The sequence below is a fragment of the Falco punctatus genome (genome assembly GCF_963210335.1).
Source record: "Falco punctatus genome assembly, chromosome: 4".
NCBI lineage: Eukaryota > Metazoa > Chordata > Aves > Falconiformes > Falconidae > Falco > Falco punctatus.
The window spans coordinates 101,603,934-101,628,497 of NC_137583.1; the positions used below are offsets into that span (position 1 = coordinate 101,603,934).

The following is a 24,564-nucleotide window of genomic DNA, read 5'->3' on the forward strand; positions in this document are numbered from 1 at the left end:
TTTAGTTCTGTTCACTTATTCCATTCTGTTGATGTATGCATCTGCTGTTTGGGATGGGGAATCTAACACAAGTTCTAAACAGGACTGTTGAAACTTGAGGCTTACAAAAGTTGGTCTTGTTATATAATATGCAATAAATGAGTAGTGATCCATGGATTTTAGGTAATTGCCTGTTTGGCCTTTTGAATGTTTGTTACAGAGTGTGTTTTCTGTGAATTGGTCCTCTATAAAAGCTGTAAGCACTGGTAGGGGACTTCATAGCTAGCACCTGCAAATTAGTTTAGTACGTATGCTACTGAATGATCATACAAGTTAACTTCGAATTTACTTCCACTGAAAAAACACAAGATTGTTTGACTGCATGATCAATACAGCCAGATGGCATGAATATAAATAAAATGGAAAAATAAAGCAAAACCTGACAGAGTTCAGTGATCATGGATTTGGAATATTCTTTAAAGCTCCTTATCCATTAGCCTGAATAATTTAAATGTACTTAATGTTAGCTTATGCCACGTGGTATTGAAGTTGAAAGGCTTTCCTAGGTTATCCAACACTTAATGTGCAGAGTAGCCTCTACAAGTCTAAAGAAATTGTTTTCATTTGAATGATGATAAAATAGTGTCACTTTTTTATCAATTATCCTTTGACATGTGTATATAAGAGAGTCTTATTTTGGATGAGGCAACTAAGCATGAATACTGAAGCGTAACACTGTGTTTATAATCATTAACTGAAGTAATTGAAGGTCTCAAGTTCAGTCAGTCTGGGGAGCTGCATTGCTTTTTATTTTAAGAGTTTCTGAAGGTTTGTTATTTGTTACTAAGAAAACCTATTTGTTCTGCTCTAGCAGGTCAGGAACAACCCAATCTGGAAATGAGTGAGGTTCTTCACCTTTGTGACAAGCAGAGGGAAACACTGTTTTGTTTTTTTTGTTGAGTTGTTCTGAGGCAGGTGTGTGATAAAGGTGTCAAGAGGCCTGGGCATCTAGAGTGTTCCACTGAAGTCTGTAACTTTCTGTGGATTTACACATGTATGAATGCAGAGAGCAGGCCTTAATCTAAAACACAGATACTTCAATGTAGGAACACTCTTTGGTCTGAGACATCAGGACAGCTGATGGTCTTTGCTACAAAATTACAAATAATTATGTTCTCAGAATTGAAGTACTGTTACAAAACATTTCTATTGGGATTTACTTATTCTATGTGTATGGGTGGTAGCTTGTATTCTAAATGGAAGTTTTGTGGGTTTGATGGACAAATATGTCTTTGTAGAATCATATGTCATGTGAAACCTATTTTGCACGAATTCATTTGATATTGATGAAATACTTATTGCCTGTGGCATTATTATCCTGTTTTTTAATAGATCAGTAAAATGGTGTAAAAAGTCTTAAAACTCCATTTACCCAAAGTAGTGTGAAATTCACTTGTGGACTGCCTCCCCCTCCCCACTTTTTCCTTTTAAAATGATTTTAGTACTTGTACTTGTAGGGTTTTGTCCTTTAAGTGTGCATAAGCCCCTGGATCCATCTGCATTTGAGCTGGGGCTTAAATTTGGATTTGTAACAACAACAAATGGAGCCCAAGATGATGGTTATTATTGCTTTTCTGAGCTGAACTGCTCTGTATAAATTGTTTTGTAGCCCAGGTGTTTTCTAAACCTTTAGGTGGTCCTATTCCTGTTTCCTCGCTCAGTTGAGAAACATCGTGTTACTGGCCTGCATGAATCATGCCCCATGTACTACTTGTGCTTGGGCACCACCAGATTATTTTGGGGATTAGCTATATTCCTTGTATGTCAACAAAAAATGTACTGTGGGGCAATTGGGGTATTTTTTTTGTGCTAAGTCTCTTTGCTGGGTTTCACAATGCTGTGGTGCGGTCTCTTTGCTTGCGTAGTTGCAGAGAACAGTTGCAATCAGACTGCTGTCACCAAAGAAAGACCTTTCCTTATTTCCAGTGTCCCAAACAGCAGCGGGGATGCTGCCAGGAGAACCAGCAGACTTTAGTGCTATTTCAGAGGCTGGCTTCTTTGGCTCCCAGAGGTTGTGCTGCTCTGACCATAGCTGTTGTGGGAGGGTTGTTTTCTAAGTATGTCAACACTATGTTGTGCTGTGCAACTACAAAAATCTGCTTGTAGGGTGTTTGGGGTTTTTTGTTTGGGGTTTTTTGTGTGTGTGTGTGTGTGTGTGTTTGTGGAGTTGCTTGTTTGTTTGGTTGGGTTTTTTTAATTTTGTGTATGTTCTAGAGAGAGTTTGTGACCTCTCAGAAGGGGAACTGATGAAGATACTTAATGCGCAGTAATAATCCCCCTCTCCCTCCTTGTGAATTAGCTAGTCCATCTTTTGTGGAATTTTGGGATTGACAAGTCTGCTTGTGGAGCTTTGGGGTAGTTAGCACCTCTAGTAGTTGCTAGTTCTTCAGTGGTACCAGTCAAGTTGTTCTGGCAATGAATTGTGGCCTTTTTCCAGTGTCCAAAGTGAGTAGATGGTTACTGAACAAGCTATATGACTATAGTTTTATAGGTATACTAATATAGCTGCTGGGAGGGAAGTCTGTCCTATAGGAATAAACTGTTTCTTTGATATAGAATAAACCATACTGTCAGGATTCCAACAGTAGACAGTATCTGAGAAGGAGAAAATAACTGTGTGCTTATTTAATGTTTGTGAAGTTTGCTGAAACAGGATTTTTTTGTATTCTTACTAGAATCATATTAACACCAACCCCTCTGTCTTTCTGGCATACCTATACAGGGCTTTGTGTAATATTGTAATACCTTCCAGGATTTTTTGGGAGAGTTTGGGAAGGTGGAGACTTTATTTTAAGGAGCTGGAGTTGCAACCTTCTCTCTTTCTTCTGTTGTTGGAAATCTGCTCCTTAAAATTTGAACCTTGATTATAATTTGTTCGGAATTGTGGAAACTTTAGAATGTCAAGGTATTTTTATAACACTAGGCTAACATTCTATTAAAATTCTTACTTGCAGAATAGATTTTAGTGGAAACTGAGGTGTCCCTTCACATTCTGTTTGTAGTAGGAGGCAATGTGGAAAGGAAAAAAACTACTTAAAGCTGACATATTTTAGTTCTGTTGAACAAATGAACAGGATATTTTCCATGCTGAACACTCAGGAGTTGCATATCTTACTATTGAAATTATGATGCGTGTCATTAGTTTCAAACAAACTTAGAATTTAAAATGTCAAAAGATCATTTGTTAGTAAAATCTGTTTTGGATTAATGTACTAATCTTTTTTTCTTAGTCCTGAAATCTATGGAGCAAAAATAATCACATTCAAATGTATGCTTTCTTTTTTTTCTCTTTTCCTTCCTTTACTTTTTGCTGTTGAAACTTTTTCCCTGTCATTCATGCTAACTTTAAAAAGAGAAAACAAACAAACAAAAGGTAAAAAAATATATATGAATCTCTTTAAATGTATATCCTTTATTTATTTGTAGGAAAATAAGAACTTCCACTTAAGATGCACTTTGTCTTTGTTTAGTCAGTGGTTGATTTAGTTTGAATAGCTTTTGCTGTTGCCTTTAGACCAGCTCTGTTGGAGGAATGGAGAAGGCTGTTCAAACAGTGAGTTCAGAGAGAGTTTTAACAAGGTAAGAGAGAGGCTGAGGAATGCATCATTCTCTGCCCTTCAGTAATGCTTACAAGAAACATTTGGAAGAAGACAACTTTGAACCTCAGGCTGAAATTGAAAAGGATGGTCTTGTGGTTAAGAAATTGGTTTGCACTGTAGGGACGTGGATTCTGGTTGGAGAACTGCCATGGACGTTTCTCTTGTCCCCAGGCAGGTAACCCAAGTTCTTTGTTCCTGAGCTGCTTGTGTCACATGGTGTCAGGGCTGCTGATGCCTATGCAGAGGAGAAATTCACATAATACATAATAATCTAATGCATAAGATGCTTGATGATAATGGAGGAAAAATCTGTTTAAAACAAATGAGACTTGGGCATTTTCACTCGGGCAGTATATTTGGGATTTGCAAGTGCGCTTCAGAGCTGAGCAGCACTCTTGTACCAGAGGGAATGAAGTAACAGGCAAAATAGAGCGTGGTCTTCTTTTTTCTCAGATGTCGCACTTAGCTTTCAGACAGTGAAAAGAAGTGGCAGTTGGCACTAACAGTGGAGCATGCACTTACCCTTATTTGGGTTTTGTTATTACTAGTTCATTTTGCTGCTAGCTTTTTGAATGGTGATTTCTGCTCTTAGCAATGTAATGATAAATGTGGTTAGGGGGAGCATACATGCACTTGCTGACTTGTTTAAAAAAACCCCACCAATTTATGAATATGGGTTTTGTTCATGTAGGAGAAGCGTCAGTAAGTTTTTAAACTAAGTAATGTACCTGGAGTCTTTTTATGAGCATATAAGAAAAGTATTAAAAAGATTTCCCTGATCATTTTATATTTAAAAATAATTGTTTAATAAGAATAATGTATTTGGGCTTTAGCTTCTTCTAATATTCTTTCTTTGTTCTTTGATGTATTTAAAAGACTGAACCTTCAAAGTGAAAAGGTTGCTAAAATTGTCATTAACTATTGGTTTTCAATGTAAAATTATATTTGTTAAATATGTATTATAATGAATGATGAAACAAATATTACTGAATTTGGTTCAACTAAAAATGCTGAGTTTGTTTCTTTGGTCCGAATATACTTCCCCAACTTTGTTTTTGAGTGTCTTGGCATTGTGCTTTAGATCTTGCAGGCTTTTGTGTGTAACTTACAGAGATCTTTGATTCCTTTTAGGAACCTAATCCAGGGAGACAAATTTTGCTTAGTATTTAACTGTTCCATATAAAAATGTTCCAGTAAACGCTATCTAAATGCTACCGTGCTTCTCTTTCCAAAACAGCATTTAATTAGTAGGTAATTTAATGTTGAAGGGCATAGGTCTCTAACTACCCAGTTTTGTAGCAAAAGTCATAAATTTGTCATGGTTTCTAGACTTATGTGGAGAACCTGAGGATTTTTCTTCCAGTGATAGAGGGTTCTTCACCATAGCTATGGGAACAATTTGCCCAGCTTTAATCACTACTTAAAAAATTATCTGGTATTCTTAACACCTCAGCCTTGGACTTCTCATTGAATCTCATTATGCTGGTTGTGTATGAGACTGAAGATACCTCTTATAAAATTTAATTTCTATGTGCAGTCATTTTGGGTGGGCTGGGTTATCTTTTGTCTATATTTGGAGTATCTAGACCAATGGAATTTTCTTAGTGCAGGTCAGATCTCTCAGCAATTTTAGTAATTTATGATAATTTTGATTATTATTTGGTATTTCTATGTTTTTCTTAACATGTGGACACCAGAACTGTGTACAGTTTCAGTTGTGGTTGCACTGGGAATTAAATACAGGGGTAATGCATCCAGTTTCCTCCAACTCAATATTCCGTGCTTAAAAAGTTCAGACTGTTAGCTTTTTAGGTTTCTGTCATTATTTTTTTAAAACTAGGTTGGTCATTTTGCTTTATAAATTTAACTGTTAGTTTAATATACACATGATACTGAGACCTCATGCTCCCTGGTGCTGCCTGAGTTCTCCAGACAGGTATCTTCATACCCACGCTCTTGTTATTTCCTACGTGCTTTACCTAAGCTTGTCAGTGGCATGACACACTGGTGGTTGTTATGCCGTTTTCTCCTTATATCCAGTATACTTCTTGATCCAGTAACATATGGCATAGTACTACCAAAACGAGTGCCAGAAGTGTCAAAATGAAGAGTAGCACTTAACTATCCTTTTTTGGATGGGAAGGTGATGACAAGGAGTGCAGTGGGAGCTGTCTCCCTGCAGTATGCTCTCTCCATGGTTAGCATGTGTTTGCATATCCTCAGTGATACTTCTTGGGCTTTCTCATGGTGTCTGCATGCCCAGTTTTTTGAGGTGGTAAAAATAGTAGGTAATAATTTGTTTACAGAAGATGATAATTTTAAAATATAGTTGAGGAAACTGATTACTAGTAGGAAGAGTTACTTGGTTACTAGTAGGAAGAGTTACTTGGACAAAATAATCAGTAGATTTTCCTTACGCTGAATTTTTATGAATCAATGCTTTTTCAGGTAAATCCTCTATCTTGTGTAATTATGACTCTTTTGTCACTAGATGTATGGTTTTGTTTTGTCAGTATTGGAATGCACGTTGTTTGCTGATGATATCTTATTTTCATGTCATCAGCAATCTTCATGGAAATTTTTCTCCCCATCTAGGTCATTGCTAAACACTCCAAAGCCAAGAACTGATTGCCAAGGAACCCTATTAGAAATACATTGACTCAAAGATCCTAATTTAGTTGTATTTTGAGGCTGGCTTCATCTTTTAAGTGTTTTTCAATGCATTTAATATGTCTTGTTAGTTTTCTAAAATCGTACTTAAAACTCAGTGCCGCATGCATTAGAACATCACTTCAATGCTGTTAATATTATGAACCAAACTTGTGGTATCAGAAACCTAGCAGGCTTTCTGGAGGAAATTTGGTTTTAGGAAATGCATACTGATTGGTGTTAATTACCTTGTTTTAAGTATCTTTTGTTCATTTAAAAATATACTTTATCAGCTGTTGCATTATTTTGTTGAGCATTGAATAGGCTGAGAGGCCTATGCAATTAAGTAGGCTGTTCCATGTTTACTTTTAAAAATATTTCCATAGTGTGGTTTCCATCAGTTTGGGAACTTTCCCGTTGTTTTTGGTGGAAAGGAGCTGGATGCACCAAGTAAAGATGAACCTTTTGCTATACGCTATATTAGTCATTCACTGTATGCTTGGTGAAACCTAAGAATTTTGTTTGTAGTATCTTTCTGACAAAATTGCAGTTTAATATCTGGATTACTGTTGTTCAAAATAAGACAGGGCTACACTGATAAGTAGTGTTAATTGCTGTATGCTTGGTGCTTGTTTCAGGACCCTTCTACAGGCTAAATGTGATGGCTATTGTGTACCTCTTAGTCCAATGCACCTACTGGAGGGTGTTGCACAGCATTTGCCTTAAGGTATTTGATTGAAAAGACTTTAGGCTGTCAGTTGGATGGTTGTAAGCTGAAATCCCTAGATTAATGTTTTTCTGTGGTTTTGAGTAAGTTACTGCTGCAAGTTCGTATGTCAAGTAGATATGTCTCAGTGACCTAGGAAACTGCTTTTCTTCAATTACAGTTTTTTAGAGATTACCTGTTGCAGTATTAAGAGTTGCGTCTTACATAGTGTGCCTTTCATCAGATTCCCAAGATTTTTTTTATACAATAAGTCAGTTGTGATTATTTAATTTGCTTGAGAATGTTAAAAATTGTGATGGGACAACTTGTCTAGGTTGTTCAACAGTGTATTTCCAAGTTGGAGAAAGTGCATACATCACAGCTGGGGCTCTGTGTTGATAAAGCTTCTGTGTTTACCTTATATACAGAATTGTGAACCACACTGTGATTTACAGCTATATTGGTTGTTAGGTCTTTCATTGAGGTAGGATGATGCTTTTATGTAAGGGACACAAATACACTGTGGGAAAACCTATGCACTGGAGTCAGAGTAGTATGTTTAACTTCACCAGGAGAGAGCGGTGTGTGGTTTTTCTAGCTTTGGAATATGGAGAAAAGCTTCCTAGTAAAAGGAGACTAGTTTAAGCTAGTGCATCCTGCTATTATTCTCCTTAAATCTATAAAATTAAAAAAGAAATGGGGGAAGAGAGGAAACTGCCAATTTCTTATCTGTTGCTGTTAATTCCTGAGCTGGGAATTGGAGAATAGTTGTGTCAGGTTTCTCTGTACTGCTTTTATCATGGTGATAGGAGAAAGATAAGAACTTCATGATGAAAAAGATACTGAAGTATAGGCAAGATGGGGAAGCAAAACGTGTTATTCATTGCTGCAAGCATTTGGGCGTTTTGCACTGGCACAAAAACCCCTCATGAAGGTGGTGGTTTTTGTTTTTTTTCCAGGTGCCTTATCACAGTAAGCTTTTTATAGAAGCTCCTGCTCTTGAAAACAGAATAAAGACATTTTGTGCTCCCTCTCTCTGGAAGGTTTGCCTTCTACACCATAAGGTGTGGTGTGGGTTTTCCCTTCTCCTTTTTCTCTAGGCTTTGATTTTGTGGCTGTTGGGTTAATGTGTCAAACTTCTATCTTATTTTTGTTACGCAAATGCAAGGCAGGGGTAGTTTTGTAATAGAACAAGGGAGAAAAGAAGAGACGTAAAATGGTGGAGAGGTTTAGAAAAGGAGTTAAAGCCTCTGACAGGAGGACTGATATAGAAGGAGGTTGATACTGAGCTGAAGACAGCACAAGGATACACCTTTACTACTTTTAATGGCAGTATTAAAATAAAAAAAAAAAAAGGCACACAAGAACTAGAGAGGAAAGTAGTATGTTCTAAATTGCAGAATGCGTAGTGCAGTGAGGATTTTTCTGGGTTTGCTTTCTTCCCTCCACTACCTTCTGTAACAGAGCTCAGTTCAGGCTAGTAGATGACTGATGTGAATAGCAGCCAGAGGAAGCTGCTAAGTGTCTGCCTGGATATATATTAAAGTGTCAGGCTTACCTTTGCCCTTTTAAAAACAATATTGTTTACCTGGGAATTCAAGCATATGTGATGATGAAACTGTTTTCCTTTTAAAGGTTGTAAATACTGGTTCTTTTTTTGGTTTCAACAAGGATCTGGATTTTTGTAGAACAGTATTTTTAGAAATGTACATATGAACAGCAACCTAATGCATAAAGGTCTTCGTAAGTAATTGTTGCTTGCAAATCTAAATATGCCGTCTTCAGAAAGGTCATGGCTAATACACTGCATATCTCACAACATATTGATGAAGCCACCCTCTCCTGGACTCTGTGGACTCCATACATATGTTCCTAAGAAACAGTGTTGACAAGATACTCTGCTGTGAAGATGGCTGCATATCAACTGTCAGAATAAAGACCAAAGATAGAAATTTAAACTACAACTCTGTCAATGAATTGATAGTCCTAAGCGTAAAGGCAAGGCAAACCCTGTTGGACATCAAAGTATTGGTACAGAAAGCTGAGAAGTTCTCGCTATCTTAAGATAATGCAGCATGTGGGAAAGGTCTGGTTTCTGCAAAGCTTTGTTAGAACTATCTGGGGTGGAGAAGAGGTGGAAATGAGCCAGCATGCTGATCTTGCAATCCAGATCCTTACTTTGTATATCGGAATTTCTCCCATGTGATGTGTGAAGAAAATACTGCATGGTCCTGGATATGTTAATTCTTTCCAACCAGGAACTTGTAGACTACGGATTGAATTTTTTTTTTGTTTTTAAGCTAGGAAGGACAAGCAGAAAGGAAAAACATGTAACTGAGAATTAACAAAAATTCCTAAGGCAAGACCTTAGCTTGCCTTTTACATTTTTTTCTTCTATGTAAATACATATTAAAAATATATGCACCTCACAAAAAATGACATTAGTGTAACATAGCTGAGTTCTTTGCCCTTTGTGTATGAGATTGGAATGAAATATTACTTGTTGAACAGGTTCTGTCAGTGAAATAATATTTAAAAAGAAATTTGCAGTTGGGAGAAATGCCAGTGTTCATGTGGTTCAATTTTGAGAACCTGGATGATAAATTATCTGTGTTTTGAAAGTGAAAAATAAGAGCTGCTATGAACACTATTGTAAAAAACAGAACAAATTTAAAACGAGGTGTTTTTTCCATCAACTTGCACAAAAATTACTGTCCAAACAGATGTGTTCAGAAAGCATTTGTCCACTAAACAGTATCTGGTAGTCCTTGTGTTCACTTAGAATATATCATAATAGTTTGTGTTTAGAACAGCTATAGATAATGTACGCTCATATAAGAAATACAGCGTGGAATGAAGGAGGAATAAAGAACTGGTTTGACGACTGCTGTCTCCTGGCATTATGTATGTCTCCTCTACTTGGAAATGATTGTTAAGATTTTTGTGCTGCTTTCACAGGTCAGAATCAGCTTTTATGTCTTTCTTCCGTATAATTTATATGAGTAATGTCCACAAGCCAGAAATAGCTAGATGAACGTGAGGCAGTTATCAGAAAAAATCAGGAAGCCAGATTCTTGAATATAGAAGCTTTGTATTAGCATTACAACTCTGATGACCTAGATTAATGAAGACAAGCACACTTGAGATGAAAAGATGTTTCAAACTGGTTTACTTCTCTGTCTTGTTAGAAATGTTACTAACACTTCAAATACACTATAAGATATTAAAGAAAAAAAGCCATCAGTGAGCTTGCATCCTTGTCGGTGTTGCAATACATTACTTGGTAAAAACAAAATAGTTACTAAAACTAAGTTTTAGCACAACTGTTATCTTTTTAAAAACTTTTACCTCCATATTTTATGGTGATCATGTTTTCTTTAGGAAATAAACAATTTATTTTTTATTTGAGAATACCATAGGTACTTCACAAAATTTGAACAGGCCTCAGGTACACTATGAGGTTAGAGAAAGAGGTGCTTGATCATTTCATCATCAAACCATTGCCAGGTGTAATATATGTTTTTCTTTTCTTGGTGTAAAACTGAGATCTGCAAGTGCCTTTCATTGATTACAAGGTGGTTTTCAACTAAACAGTAATGCTTCAGTTTACAGAAAGGTTATTATAGCTTGAGGTCTCGTACTCCTTGATGGTTTTAGTTGTGGACTAGAAAATAATACTGAAGAGTTGCTGGTTCCTGGTAATGAGTCTTGCTGAGGACAAGGCATTGCAAAGCAAGGATGAGCTATGAAGGTCTGGCAAAGAAGTCAGTGAACTGACAACCTCTAGAAAACTTTGCTGACTCAAGGCAGCTAATTGAAAATTTATGCTATAATAATGGATGTGGTTATGCTTTGAACCTCATTGGATTGCATTATTGTAACACAGTACAGTCAGTATCTTTCTCTGATATGTTTTTGTTTAAAAGTTGGCTTCAACAAAATAGCTTCTGAATATTGGAAAGATGTCAACTTGAAATATAGTTGATCTAAAAATAAACTAGGAGTAGGTTTGGATATACTTGAAACTTTCTGCCGTTTTTATAAGCATATGATAATATGAACTACTTGTACTTGCCAGTACTTAACATACTTAATACATTCTGAGGAAAAGAAGTAATTCATACATAGAATGGTAATCTTTACTAATACAGTTACTTCTTGTTGTAGAAGATCTCTCTGTAAATTTTCCATGGATTTATTTTAAATTGACTGTGCAGTTATGCTGTACTTCCCTTCCACCTCCACCCCTCCATTGCCAGAGCCTCTGTTCTCTTTCGTTTGTTCAAGGATTTTTGGACATCCTAAGGCATTTCTGTAATTCTGTATTGTTTGTAAAAACAACAGCTCTAATTGATCCATGACGTAGCCAGTTAAGTCTATGTATACAGTATGTCTGCAATTGTTCCACGCCCAGTAAGGAATGCAGTTTAGTGTGCCAAGTAAATTTCGTCATCAGGGAGATAGTGTAATGCAAGGGATCTGGAGGTTGCTCATCAAATGTGTGGTTCGTATTTTTCTTTTCCTTCTTTTCTCTTTCTGACTGGGAGGGCACCTTAAACGTACTTTTGAGGCTTATTTCAGAATATCTTCTTTTTGTCACGAGTCCCAAATTACACTAGTTATAGGAAGATGGTAATTTTCCCCAGAAGTGAAAGCTGGGGCACCTGACTAGGGGGTGGATCTGTCTAGCTGGCTCTCTTTGCTCCTGGATGAGAAAAACATGACCAGAGACTGGAATACCAGTAACTCCTAATTCCTTGTTTTCTCCTGTTGTTAAATAATTTGCTAACAGGACTGCTCGTTTTCCCCTCCAGTTGTTGTATTTTGATAGTAAGAACCCTAGTGAAAATGTAATTATGCTGGGAAAATGACTTAACTTGTACTCTTATCCTTTTTTAATTAAGATACTAATTCAGACTTGGGAGTCGTAAGGAGCTATGAGAACATCCAGTATCTTGATGCAGAGCTCTTAGGTATGAGTAGAAACATGAGAATCGGTTGCAGGCAGTAAGCAATTGATAACCTGTCAGTTATGACAGCCTTGTTCAGCTGCTCTGTCCTTCCCAGAGGGTCAGAGGTTCAAATTGCAGGTTTCATTCTGCAGCTTTGCAGTAATTCAGTGCTTTTGCAGCTTTTATGACCTTGCATGCCCTGTGCTGCTTGCAAGGGCATAGGCAGGTGATGCCTGCATTTTGGAACACTCTAGAGCGTTTGTTGTGGTGGTTTCTGACAGCTGGCATTGGCTGCCTGCAGCCCTGCTTTGGTCTGCTCAGTTCTACGGGGCCTGGAGTTCATCTGTGCCTGTGAGCTCAGGCTGGTGGTGTTGAGCTACACTGAATTAATTCCCAGCCCCTGGGCCCAATGGCAAAGGAGAGGCTGTAGGAATGGCATAGCTTACTCCATCCAGTCCAGTGGTTAAAATGTTGTTGGCTGAAAGAAATCCTGTAATATATTCTGTATTTTTGCTATACTGTGGACTAAAGGCAGGCTGATTGTTCAAACCTAGGCAGAGCTCAGGGCTCCCTGTAGCACGCTGTGCTCCTCAGCATGGGAAAAGCACTGGAAGTGTCTCCCTGTGCATGACCTTTTGTAGAGGGGTCGGATGGCTGTGAAAGCTGGGAGGAGGCTTAGGTGGATGCTCCTTGGGCACAGAGGTTCTGGTGGGAGTCCCTGAGTGCAGGGATGAGCTGTGGGAAGTAGCTGGACCTTCTAAGCAGACTGTAGCAGCTTAGAACTGTTAGTCCCATAACTTAGTGTCCTGGTTTCAGCTGGGATAAAGTTAATTTTCTTCTTGGTAGCTGGTGCAGTGATGTGGTTTGGATTTGGTGTGAGAACAACGTTGACAGTACACTGATGGGTTTGCTTGTTGCTGGGTAATGTTTATACTAAGTCAAGGACCTTTCAGTTTCTCGGGCCCTGCCAGTGAGAGGGCTGGAGGGGACACAGCCAGGATGGCTGACCTGAACCGGCCAAGGGGATTTTCCATGCCATATGATGTCATGCTGAGTATATATATAAGCTGGAGGAAGAAGGAGGAGGGGGGGACATTCAGCATTATAGTGTTTGTCTGCCTAAGTAACCGTTATGCATGATGGAGCCCGGCTTTCTTGGATATGGCCGAACACCTGCCTGCCGATGGGAAGTGGTGAATGAATTCCTTGTTTTGCTTTGCTTGCGTGTGCGGCTTTTGCTTTACCTATTAAACTGTCTTTATCTCAACCGACAAGTTTTCTCACTTTTACTCTTCTGATTCTCTCCCCCGTCCTACTGTGGTGGGAGTGAGTGAGCGGCTGTGTGGTGCTTAGTTGCCGGCTGGGGTTAAACCACAACACTTGGGTTCTTATCCTTTCTCTATGCTAGTTTTAAATGGCACAATGAAAGCCTTGAGGAAAATGGCTGAACTGATGCCAGATACAGTCTTGCTCCTTCTTGTGCTGAGCAAACAGGTTGGCGGTTGAACATGAAGCTGTGGGATCAAATAAATGGTATGAATCCACTTGTCCTCCTTCCCATGTTCTAAGGTTATCTCTCCTTTCCCATTTATTTGATCTTGCTTTTGATACTGTGACAGCAAGTGTAGGGGGAGTAGTGCTGTAGTAGATGGATAGAAGAAAAGATAGGAAAGTAAGGGGATCAGGTATGAAGATGTTGCATGGGGTAAAAATTAGAGATGGATGAGCTGGGACCTCAGGTTCCCGAGAGTGGGCTAATGACATGAAGCCTTTTTGGGTTTTCTTCCCCTTGAGCTTGAAAATTGATTTTTCAGAAGTGGCATTAGAACAGATTGAACACAAGAGGCATGGAATAGGTGTCTCAATTGAGGCAGGTGGAAAGCTTAATGGAACTGTCAGTAGTAATAGAGAAGGCAGCTGGTATAGGAAAAAATATAGTGCAGTTTCTCACAGATTGCTTATTTGAGATGGTGTCAGGACATCAGGAACAGATGTCTGAGATATTGAAAATACCTAGTCTACTCATATTGAGTTTTAACTTTCATTAAATAATTCCCTCAAGTGGATTTAAATATTGGAATGCTGAATTACATGCTTTTTTAAAGGAAAACATCAGAATTCTGAAATGGTAACTTGGTTCTCTGCTTTGGGAATTTATTTATTTATTATCTCTACTTGTTCTATGCCTATGCTTTTGGGTGTGGGTTTTTTTTGTTCCACTCCCCCCAGCATTGTCATCTATTAGGTACTTGGACAATTGTGATGGGTCTTTTCTGTTTTAAAGAATATGTTACATTTATGAGTCGGTTTATTCTACTCCCTTTCTGTATGCATTTGCTAACACTGAGTTCAGAGGTTCTGTTAAGTTGTGTTGCGTTTATACTGCTGCAGGAAAAAATGACCACTGTATTTCTTTCCCTTCAGGGGAAAGAAGTTCTGTTTTTTGAAACCCCTGCTACTGAATTTCTTCCTGAAATTATTTTTCTGCATCATTTCTTGCTCTCTTGTTGTTTCAGGGACTGCATAGTAGGCAAGCTGGCTATTGCAGTTCTAACAGCAAGCATGGGGTTTACTAGAGGAGTCTTAAGGAAACACTTGACATTATCACTGGTAGTTTAATCTATTAAGGACTTTGCTCCAAGTGTATTTAGGTTGTGGGTTTTTGACATGGTGTTTGGTTTTTGTTATGGTCCTTTTATCATAGTATCATTCTGAGCAGTGACAAGCAGAAAAGAAAAGCAGAGAGGGTGCCTTGTCAAATGGTGCAGTGCAGGACCAGTGTGAGTACTCACATCTGTGGTGAAGACAGGTAGCAGGGTACCAAAGAGCAGTGCAGAGCAGGAGTGACCTTCAAATGCCAAATCTGTTAGAAAACAGCACTTGTAGTTTGTGCTCCCTGAGGTGGGGGAGTAGTACTTCATTTCAATGTTTTCTTTTGAGCAATAGTTAAGTTTTTAGAAATGACTCTTATAAAAAATAACACATCTCTCTGTAGTTCCAGTTTTCAGTTGGAACTAAATTTCTTTTGGCATTTCCCCCTACCCCATTTTTTTAGCTTGAGCGTTTCTGATTATAATTTGGGTATCTTAGATACAGTGAGTGAGAGGAGTTATTTTGTTGGGGAAGATGGGGAATAATGTTGTACATTCTGAAGCCCTCAGATCCTATGTTGTCTGTTTGAGGTGCCAGATAAGAGAAACCAGCAGCTAAGGAGCAGCATCTATTAAGACTGTTGGCAAACAGTTGATAACATTTGGGAATAAACTAAAAAAACCCCTACAAACAAGTGGTTAAATAGAGAAGTACTTAACACAGAATTGATTTTTACCATAATTAGAGACAAGGAAAAAACCAGAAGGAAGAGCTTTTTGAACGGCACTTGCAGGAAAGACATAAAAATAAATTCTAAGTCATTACTGAAGAGAAGTTAGTGCAGTAGAGTAATTTTGCTTGCTTCTGATTTTTAAAGCTGAAGACTTCTGGTAACTGAAGGAAAACTTCGCCTATAACTGCTAGTTGGGGAAGTGGTTAAGCTGTAGCAACTTGATCTTTACTACTTCCAAATCTCCCTATAGCATTTTATTATTAGGACTATGGAGATTCATGAGGGTGTTTGTAATGTAGACTAAATGTTTAGTCACTGAAAAAATGATTTGGGCTGGTGCTAGAACCATTAAACTTCAAGTTTATTTGAAATCTTGCAACTTGATGTGATTTCCCATCATGTGGAAGAAAGTCTACTGTTTCAATGTAATAGTGTTAATGCTGGTTTTACCAAAAAGAGGAGAGCACAAACCTGACCTGAGACAATCTTAAAAAAATCTGAAATTGAACTAGAAGCAGACTCTAAAGGTTGTTTTATTTATCTCGCTCATTCATTGTTCCATGGTTTGATCTTCTACAGGCAGGTGATTCTGCTTTGTGCAGATGATAAACAGGGATGATGTCATCATGTTTAAAAGAAATTGGTTTTGCTATTATATTGTGATTATTGGTGTTATTTCTTTAATACCCATGTACTAGTTTATTGCAAAAGTGAAGAATTTAAACTTCTCTTCCAAAGCTGTTAGTTCAGATGTTCATAACTCAGATGTTCATAATTTCAGTTATGGCAAAGGAGCTCTTTTTCTTTGTGTGGGAGGATGGATTAGATCAGCAGTTTCTAAATTGCTTTTGTAAGTAACATGATTGTAACTATAGGAATGACAACAGAAATTATGTTAAGCTTTTAAAAGGTTACTAGTGAGTTTGTGCCTTTTTGTAGAGCAGACCGATTGCTTTTGTATTAAGAATGATGTCAAATTTTATTTAAAAGTACGTACTTGCCAGCTGATCAGCCAATATGACTCTTCTCTGTAATTCGCTAAGGTATAATAAGGGATTTGACAGAAATATACGTAATGTAGGAAGCTCCTGAAAAATACAATTTTTCATAATATTAAAATGGAAATTCATGTAGTACTGAGTACAGTTGAAACTAATTTGGCAGGACTGCTGGTGCTGGGTGACATGAATTGTTCTTAATATCTGTTTTCTTTGTCCATCCAAGTTTTGTATTAGTGAAGTAGTTGTTAGTGTGGGAGAGGTTGTGTTTTCAGCCTAGGAGAAAGTTGTTTCACATAGTTGCATAAAAATGTACTTTCTAGGAGTTTGGAGTAGTTGAAAGTTGATAATGGGGCAGCAAATGAATTTCTGTGTGTTGGACAAGATGTGAAGTCAGGACTGCTATGTGAGATGACTAATATGTGTGACCTTGTTGTGGATGACTGGAATGCATCTCACTCAAAAGAGAAAAGCAGCAATATGTTTTACTGAGGTAAAATAATAATTTGACAGAGTTCATTAAATTTGATGAATTTAACAAAGTTTTACAGTGGTTTAGCAAGGTTCAATAACTTTGATGGCAAGGTTCACCTTACACATTACTGAATGGAAGAAACGTACAAGGGAAAATTGGGTTAGATTGAGTTAGAATGATTCACACGGAGACTGGAGATGCAAAGACAAAGCAAGATCCTCCTGTTGAGTCACAAGGTTCAGAGTGGACCCTCTTGCTTTCTAAACTCCTTATGGAGCCCAGGTGTGGCTAGGTCCAATTGTAGTCTCAGGCCTGGACAACGTTTTATGTCTAATGGAGTTGTCTATACAATGTTTATAATAACATTGCATAGCTACATGGATTAGTAATGTTTACTAACTCAGCATACTGTCAATAACTTATTGAGGATCTGTCATGGGTGGGGGATCTCTCTGCCTTGGGTAAGGAAGGATCTCTCCTAATGTCCGGTAAGGAATCTCCGACCCTGAGGGGTGTCCCTGCCCGTGGGGGGGTCACCTGGCATGTTGTCCAGCCGCAGTGCGGGGGGAGCTCCAGCTGGGTCCACCTTGACGGTAGTATTTAGAGTGAAGTAGTTGGCTGCTGCTCAGTAATATAGACAGGATAGATGTCTTAATTTTATTTCTGGTTCTGTACTTTGGTTATCTCACGTTTCTGGATTTTGAAACCACCTTTCAAAATATTTTTTCTGAGTCATCTTTGCTCCCCTGTACGTGAGCCAGGAGCTTTCCAGCTCGCAGGTTCACCACAGGGTGTGAGGCCTGCTGCTCCTTAAACAGCCTGAACCAAAGTGTGGCTAGGGGTCAAGTGTGTCTGTCACAGGCAGCTGGAGATACTGGCCAGTGGTTTCCATGTAATGCTCGTACCTGCAGAGGAAACGGATCTCTTTCCTGCTTGATGGGTGATGCTGCAAAGTTCCTCATCTACCCAAAGACTGAGCTGGCTGCATTGTTCTTCAGCTAACCACAGCTCTTACTGTATAGGCTATTCTGGGATGCAGGGCCGAGTACTGCTACGGGCCAGTGATGCGAACAAAGAAATGAAGATGACAGAGCAGTAGGTCTGACATGACACCAAATAGGGGAAGGCTAGTTCAGCTGAACGAGGTTTTTAACATGTAAATCAGCAATTCTTTCTTAAGGAGGGAGAGTGAGAAATTACAACTGATTTTCACTTGTGTTTTCTAAGGGCAGCTTTTTTCACTTTGCCCAGTTACGTTGATGTAACAATTCATTGAGATTTTTGGGGAACAGTTACTGTTCATTTTGCACCATTGCTGTGGACTGTTGTGTAAACGTGTAAGATATTGTGTTTCTAAAAGTAAGTGATTTAGAGGTTAAAGGACTCTTATCTGATGTTTAAACTTTTTTTTATTTTTTAATTTACTGGATCATAAAGTAATTGTATGTGTTGAGAAGTACCAGAGCTAGTTTATGTATTTTCTTCCATAAAGTAGTTCTGGAATGGAGTTGTTCACACAGATATCCTCTTACAATTGTTTGCATTCTATACTGATTTCCAAATCTTCATCCATGGAAATGCATCAAATGTAGATCAGGTTAAATATAATTTTTGGAAAGGTTTTAATTTCCAGAGTCTCACATCAACAACTTGCACAGAATTAAGTATCTTTGACTTTCTTCCAAATAACAACGTTGGAAAAGCAGATTAGGAGAAGAAAATGTAGAAGTTATTGCATAGTTATGAGGAAAAAATGAGCATCACTTATGTATCTTTGTAGGCTTTTATAATGATTTAGTAGTTACAAATTATTTTGCATATTCCAGTTGTCTGCTGATATAATTAGCATGAATGTATCTTGTGGTTTGGGTCAAGCTGGTAGGTGGTGTCTTTTTTGTTTTTGTGGTAGCTTGTACCAGCTGCTTTCATGAGACTTGAAGATAAGCCACTGTTTCACCACCTTACTGCTGAATGGGGGAAGACCCTCTCCCAGCTGTCTGTTCCTTCTATATTTTTTCCCTTGGTCTAGCAAATTAAGTTAGTTCCCGCTGAGTTTGAGCACAAGTTTGAGTACTAGAGAGGACCCAAGGGATGGGTTGTGAGCGTGCAGCAGGGGAGGAAGGGGGGAAGAAGAGAGCAGTGGTGAACCTTAAGTCTGGATGAGGTTTTACAACCAGCCAAGCTGTAGACATGAGGTAAAGTTAACTGTGGTGTTTTGTGAAGGAAATCCAAGATATCCAAAATAATGTAAATGCAGCTCACACTTGGCAACAAGCCTGGCACACCAGTTTCTGAGGAAGAGGGAAGTGATCATTTGTTTCTGATCACTTCTTTACCACTCATTACCGCTCCTCCTCACTCATTTAACCATTGTAGTAGAGGTTGTGAGTCATTGACATCAGCTGCTGCTGTTCATAATGTGGCATAACTATACGCTATCATCTGCCTTCAGCCCATCAGTTTTAGTTTCACTGACCAGGACTTTGGTAGAGTTGGTTGGTTGCTGCTCTGCAGAGGTGATGGTCTCTAGCAATGGAGGGAAGCAGACAAGAGGAAGACGTAACAGATTCTCCTGCTGCTCCATGCGTTACTGGCGCTTACGATTTGGAGCCTGCAGGTATTCAGTAATAAATGTGACTTCTAATATTTTTAAATGTTACCTGTCAGAAGTTTTTCAAGATACAGGATGCAAAAATGTGTTTTGAGAAAGCACACACAGGAGATGGAATGCCTTTACAGACTCATTTAGATTTCTCTGTACTTTTGAATATTTCAAAATATTCTTGCTTGCTCTATGTGAATTAATTTTATTTATTATCTTGTGGTAGTGTTCTGGCATATACTCTTCCAGGAAGACTAGGGAAAGCTGGAACTAGTATCTTGAGGATAATACAACCAGAGGAGACCTTCCTACGTGTGTCTCATACATCGGGAAGGAACAAAGAGGGTGCTGCTTCTGCCTGCTGGTCACCTTTAAGCATAGCAGGAGTGATATGTTATCTATACACAGCATGCCTGAAGGTGTGTAATGTACAGTATATAGTAGATTTGCATTTTCACTTGTAAGTTTACTTTTTCCATATAAATAGGCTTTTATATTAGCAGGTGGTAAGACAGAAGTCAAGAATATGGTCTAAGAGAAATGAATGAGAAAAAATAGTATTATGGTTATTCCTCTGTAATCGAAAAATAAACCCTAAACCTTAGACCATACACAATCACTTACAATACTTAGTAGCGTTGGAAATAGAAAAGACTAATGAGAGTAACAGAAGCATCAGAATTATTCTCTGCAGTTTTATCCCTGCTGATAAATATAATGAAGCGCTATGTCATTAAAATAACTCTCAGAGGATATGGTTTAATAAGGTTTCTTTAACTAAATTAAGAGCATGTTGTCAACAAGAGAGACAACCTCCTTGCATGCTCCTCATTGCTTCTCACTCCCTCTTACTTTGCCATTACTCTGATGTCCTGTTGATCACATGGTAATGGAATTCAGCTCATTAAAATGGCAGAAAATTAACCTGGCCAAAAAGGATGAAAGAATCTTAAACTAAGTATATATTGGGTGTTGATGTCTTTCTTTTCAAGTAGTCCAGCTTTGAAGTACTCCAGCTACCTCTTTGTTGCTTCCAGTATGTGCTTGCTTAGTCTACTGAAACTATGCAACTAGCAGGAGGAAGTATAATGCTCTGTGTAGCTTAAGAGACGTGATATGAATGTACTGTCAAACTGTGGTCTAATGTTGGGTTTTCTGTTAGTCATCTAATAAACTTTGGAAGAAGTAACCAACTAATTTTTTTCTTTAAGGGTGTGTTCAAGATGTTGATGAACTAGTTTTGAAGTAGGGAAAAAACCAGTTTTCACTAACCTAGTAATTAGCTTATAGTACATAGAGTCCAGTGCAGGACAGTGCTCTGGATGGTGGTTGGAAGTCTAGCTAGGAGTGCGCTTTATTCTCGACTGTAATGTCAAATGATTCTTCAGATTTCTGTTTAGTTTTAGGTAAATTTACTGAAAAGCTTTTGGCACACCCTGTTGCTGAACTGTTTTGCTTGTCTACTCCTTCATCCTTCTATTTCCTCTGAAGATTGCCCCTCACTTGTTGGCAGCAGAGTGGTCATAATAAAACTGAAGTTCTGTCCCCATAAACCAGGACATGTGACTGTTCTAAATAATTTTCAGCAACATCTTTCTATTGAATACTTTTAGCTTGGTGACATTTTTTTATTAAGAAAGTTTATGAATCCTATCTAGCCTTTTATATTTCATGTGTTATAATTAAAAATGAGAGAAGAGCTAATTAACAGTGAAGATAGTTCAGTGATTTAGCTATTTTGTTCAATAATTACTATTTATAAAATAGTGCAGATTTTATAGCATAGAATTTACAATTCAGTTGCATGAATTAAGATACCACCCTTCTGACTTTGGAGTTTTTACAGTCTGTCTTAAAGCAACCTTGTTTTCCAGTAAGCAGTAAAAATGAATTGGAAATAACTCCAAGGGCCAATGTACTTGCATTGACATGTACCACTTTTTATTTATGTGCAGGTCAACTCCCTGAATTTCTCTGACTTAGCACTACATGCTGTTACTACTGTGCATGGGACCATGTCAACCTGTGAGGAACAGACTCATGAGGGTTCACCTATGTAGATAATTTCCCTGGCTTTTAGCTTGGAGACATGCAGCCCAAATACTTTGGGCAGAGATAACAGGCTCCTTTTGGCTGTGTAGCTGGTTCAAGATACCACTTGACTGATACTCCTAATTCCCATTCTCTTGTTGTTAATTGAGTGAAAAGCAGCACTTACAGTAGCTGAACTACTCTACAGCTACTCTAATTGAAGCTAGAGTAGTGTTGCAATTTGAGCTACTTCTATTTGCAGTCTGTTTTGTGGTCAGATTACTTGAACAGTTGGATATTCCCACCTGGAGGTGTTTGGGCCATCTCTTGGTTTGTCATCCAGCAATTGTCTCTTCCTCAGCCTCAGTGTTGTTCAGGGTCACCCTCTGTGCCTTTGTTATTTGTTTCATTAATATTTCAGTCCCTGAAAGTATTTTGTCTCTAGGTGAAATTCTAACTAACATCAGGTCTGGCATAAAAACTCAGGGTCATATTGGTTGTCTCACAGCTGAGTGCTTTTCTGTATACGGTCTGTAATTCTTGACAGCAAAAGAGAGCTCTAAAAATCTGCAGATGTGTGATGTATGAAGGTGCCTCCCCTAGCTGGAACATAATATGCAATAACAGTAGTGCTGGGTTGAGTTAGGGTTAATTCTTACCAATGAGGACTACAAATTGTTGGGGAAGAGGGAGGAAGAGTTGAGAGGCACAAGTCAGAGAAACATAAACCAACTTTACCTCTGCAAATAAGGGTTTGATTCATCATTGGTACACCATAAGAGGGAAGTGATATGAAACTTTAGGATGGGGCCAGTGCAAGATTTTGTGTAGTAGACATGGGTTGTGTGTGTGTAAGGGTTTACTGCTTCCTTCCTGCATTTTCTGTCTGTCTAGTAATAGTATCTGTCTGCCTCAATGTAGTTCAGAGGGCAGGCTCTGGTTGCTGAAGGTAAAGGAGAGGGATGTGGGGGTATTTCAACTGAATAGATGGTTTTTGCTCAGCAGTCTTTTTTGGGCATGTATGTGTTTGGGATTGCCATAACTTAGAAGCTGCAAATTGTAGAGAATTTGGATTATGTATAATAGGATTTTGAGATAAAATTGTGGTTCAGACCTGGCTGACTTGCACAAATTCAGTGGATGTGGTTTTCTTTAAAGTGTGTTGCGTGATAATGCTGATACAAAGCCAGCAATTCCAGGCTCCCTGTTGAGTGTACGTTGTGGGGGCATTCTATTAGGTGACTGAATTTGCTACTCTCTCATTATGTTGCGTGAGAACCAGGTTTCAAATGGGCATATTTTATTAATTTGTGGATGTTGTAATAGCAAGTATCAGAAGGACAAAGCTAAGGTCACATCTCTTTTCGGTCTGTGAAGTCTTCTGCAGGATATGGTAAGTAGTGGACAGAAATCTCTGTTAAATACTGCCTTCGGTCAAATCTCACTTCATTATTGATCTGTCTTCATATGTGACCTTCCTGGAAATGTGTTCTCTGTGTGTGTGTGTGTGTCCCTACGTAAAATCAAGACTGTTGAAAGAATTGATATATAATGGTGTCAGTCACTGTTGGACTCATTAATGCTCTGAGCAGCTGTGTTCACGGTGGCTTCATTCAGCGCTGCCTTCTTTTTGATTACTTTCCTTCAAATAGGTCTGTGAGATGCTTACATTTTCTTAGGGTGTTTAACGTACATGGTATATAGCCTTTGGTTCAGCATTTCAGACTTCCTGAATTTCTCATCCAGCTTGTTGGAGAGTTGTATTTTTGGTAATTTAGGCTATCTTCTAAAATGTTTATTTCATACTGTATTTTGCAAGAACTTTGTGGAAAATGAGTTGATGCTAGACACTAGGCAATTTTTGATGTGAAGCATCCTTGCCAAACCTGTCAAATTTTACAGAACTTGTTGCAGAAAGTGTCAAGCAAAGAAGTGACTTGTTTTTATGGAAGGGAAGGTCAGGTATTTCTGTACCGCTTACAATTCTGGTGTGGTTTTTTGTTACAGAAAAGAATAGGAAATAAGATTCCTGGCATGGCTGACATAGTTTTAGGAGATGTTTAAAACTGTGGTGATGCAGCTGTTTGCTCAGCAGCAGTTTTGACCACTGCTAATGTGACTAGAGAGAATTACAAATATTAATATGGAAAAGCTGATTTCACAAGCTAGACATAATTGAATGTCTCATTTTATTTTCTTTATTTTGGGGAAGAAACTCAAGATTATTTTTTTCCAATTTTTACTTATCCCCCCAGTCTTTAGTTACTTTTTTGTAGGTGATTTATTATGGTAATGAAAGCAAATGTGTCAGGTTTTCTCATTTACTTACTGCTTCTCACTTAGTTTGTTTATAAGTCCTTGTTACAGTTGGATAGACTTAAGGTAGTTTCCAACTACCTCTGGATAGACTTAAGGTAGTTTCCAACTAGACTAAGCAAAATTTATGCATCCTTTGCATCCTCTTGGGAAGACTAAGTGATATCTAAACATCTTAATGTAAACCCCACTTTGGCTAGGTGTTGGAAAAACAGAAGAAAATGAAGAGCTTGATTTCTGATAGCTGCCTTGTTTATTGGTGGGGTTTTTTTGTTTGGTTTTTTATTTTGCTAGTTGGGACAGACAAATACTGCGTGAAGACTTGGAGCACAGAAGCAGTTGTCCATACAGGTTCCGAAGCAGTTTTCTGTAATTTTATTTTCTCTGAGGAGCAACGTCTTGCTCCTGGATAAGGGTGGAAAGGTGTCGGGTGATTGAGAGAGGGTAAGCCAGCTAGCTTCCTTTATTTTGGTGCCCAAATGACTGCAAACGACTACACTGTGGACCTGGCTTCAGTGAGAACCAATTTAGCAGCAGTCTTGTGTCACACAGAGCACTGCCTTCCTCTCAGATGGGGAATGGAGTTGTTGTGTGTAATTAGTTGTCTCTGCTAGGTTTCCTGTATCTTGTTTTAGAATCACAGAAAGTGTGTCTTTCTAAAGCTCAATGTTCTTTCATTACATGCAAATTATTAGAAATTACATGGAATTACTCTGTTCTTGTTTTGGTTTAGATCATGGTTATTTTTTTTACAAAAGAAATTTATTTTCCTATCTGGAAGCTCTGTTTTTAATCTGTGACCTGAATCAAGGTGGATAATAACATTGCCGGAATTAAGATTGCACTGGCCTATTTATTCCCCCCCATTATGT

General features: G+C 38.3%; 1 protein-coding gene across 1 annotated transcript in view; it reads left to right on the forward strand.

The window, feature by feature from the left end:
- OSBPL10 (oxysterol binding protein like 10) overlaps nucleotides 1-24,564 on the forward strand; it is a 145,956-nt gene that overhangs the window by 25,991 nt on the left and 95,401 nt on the right. The window lies entirely within an intron of this gene.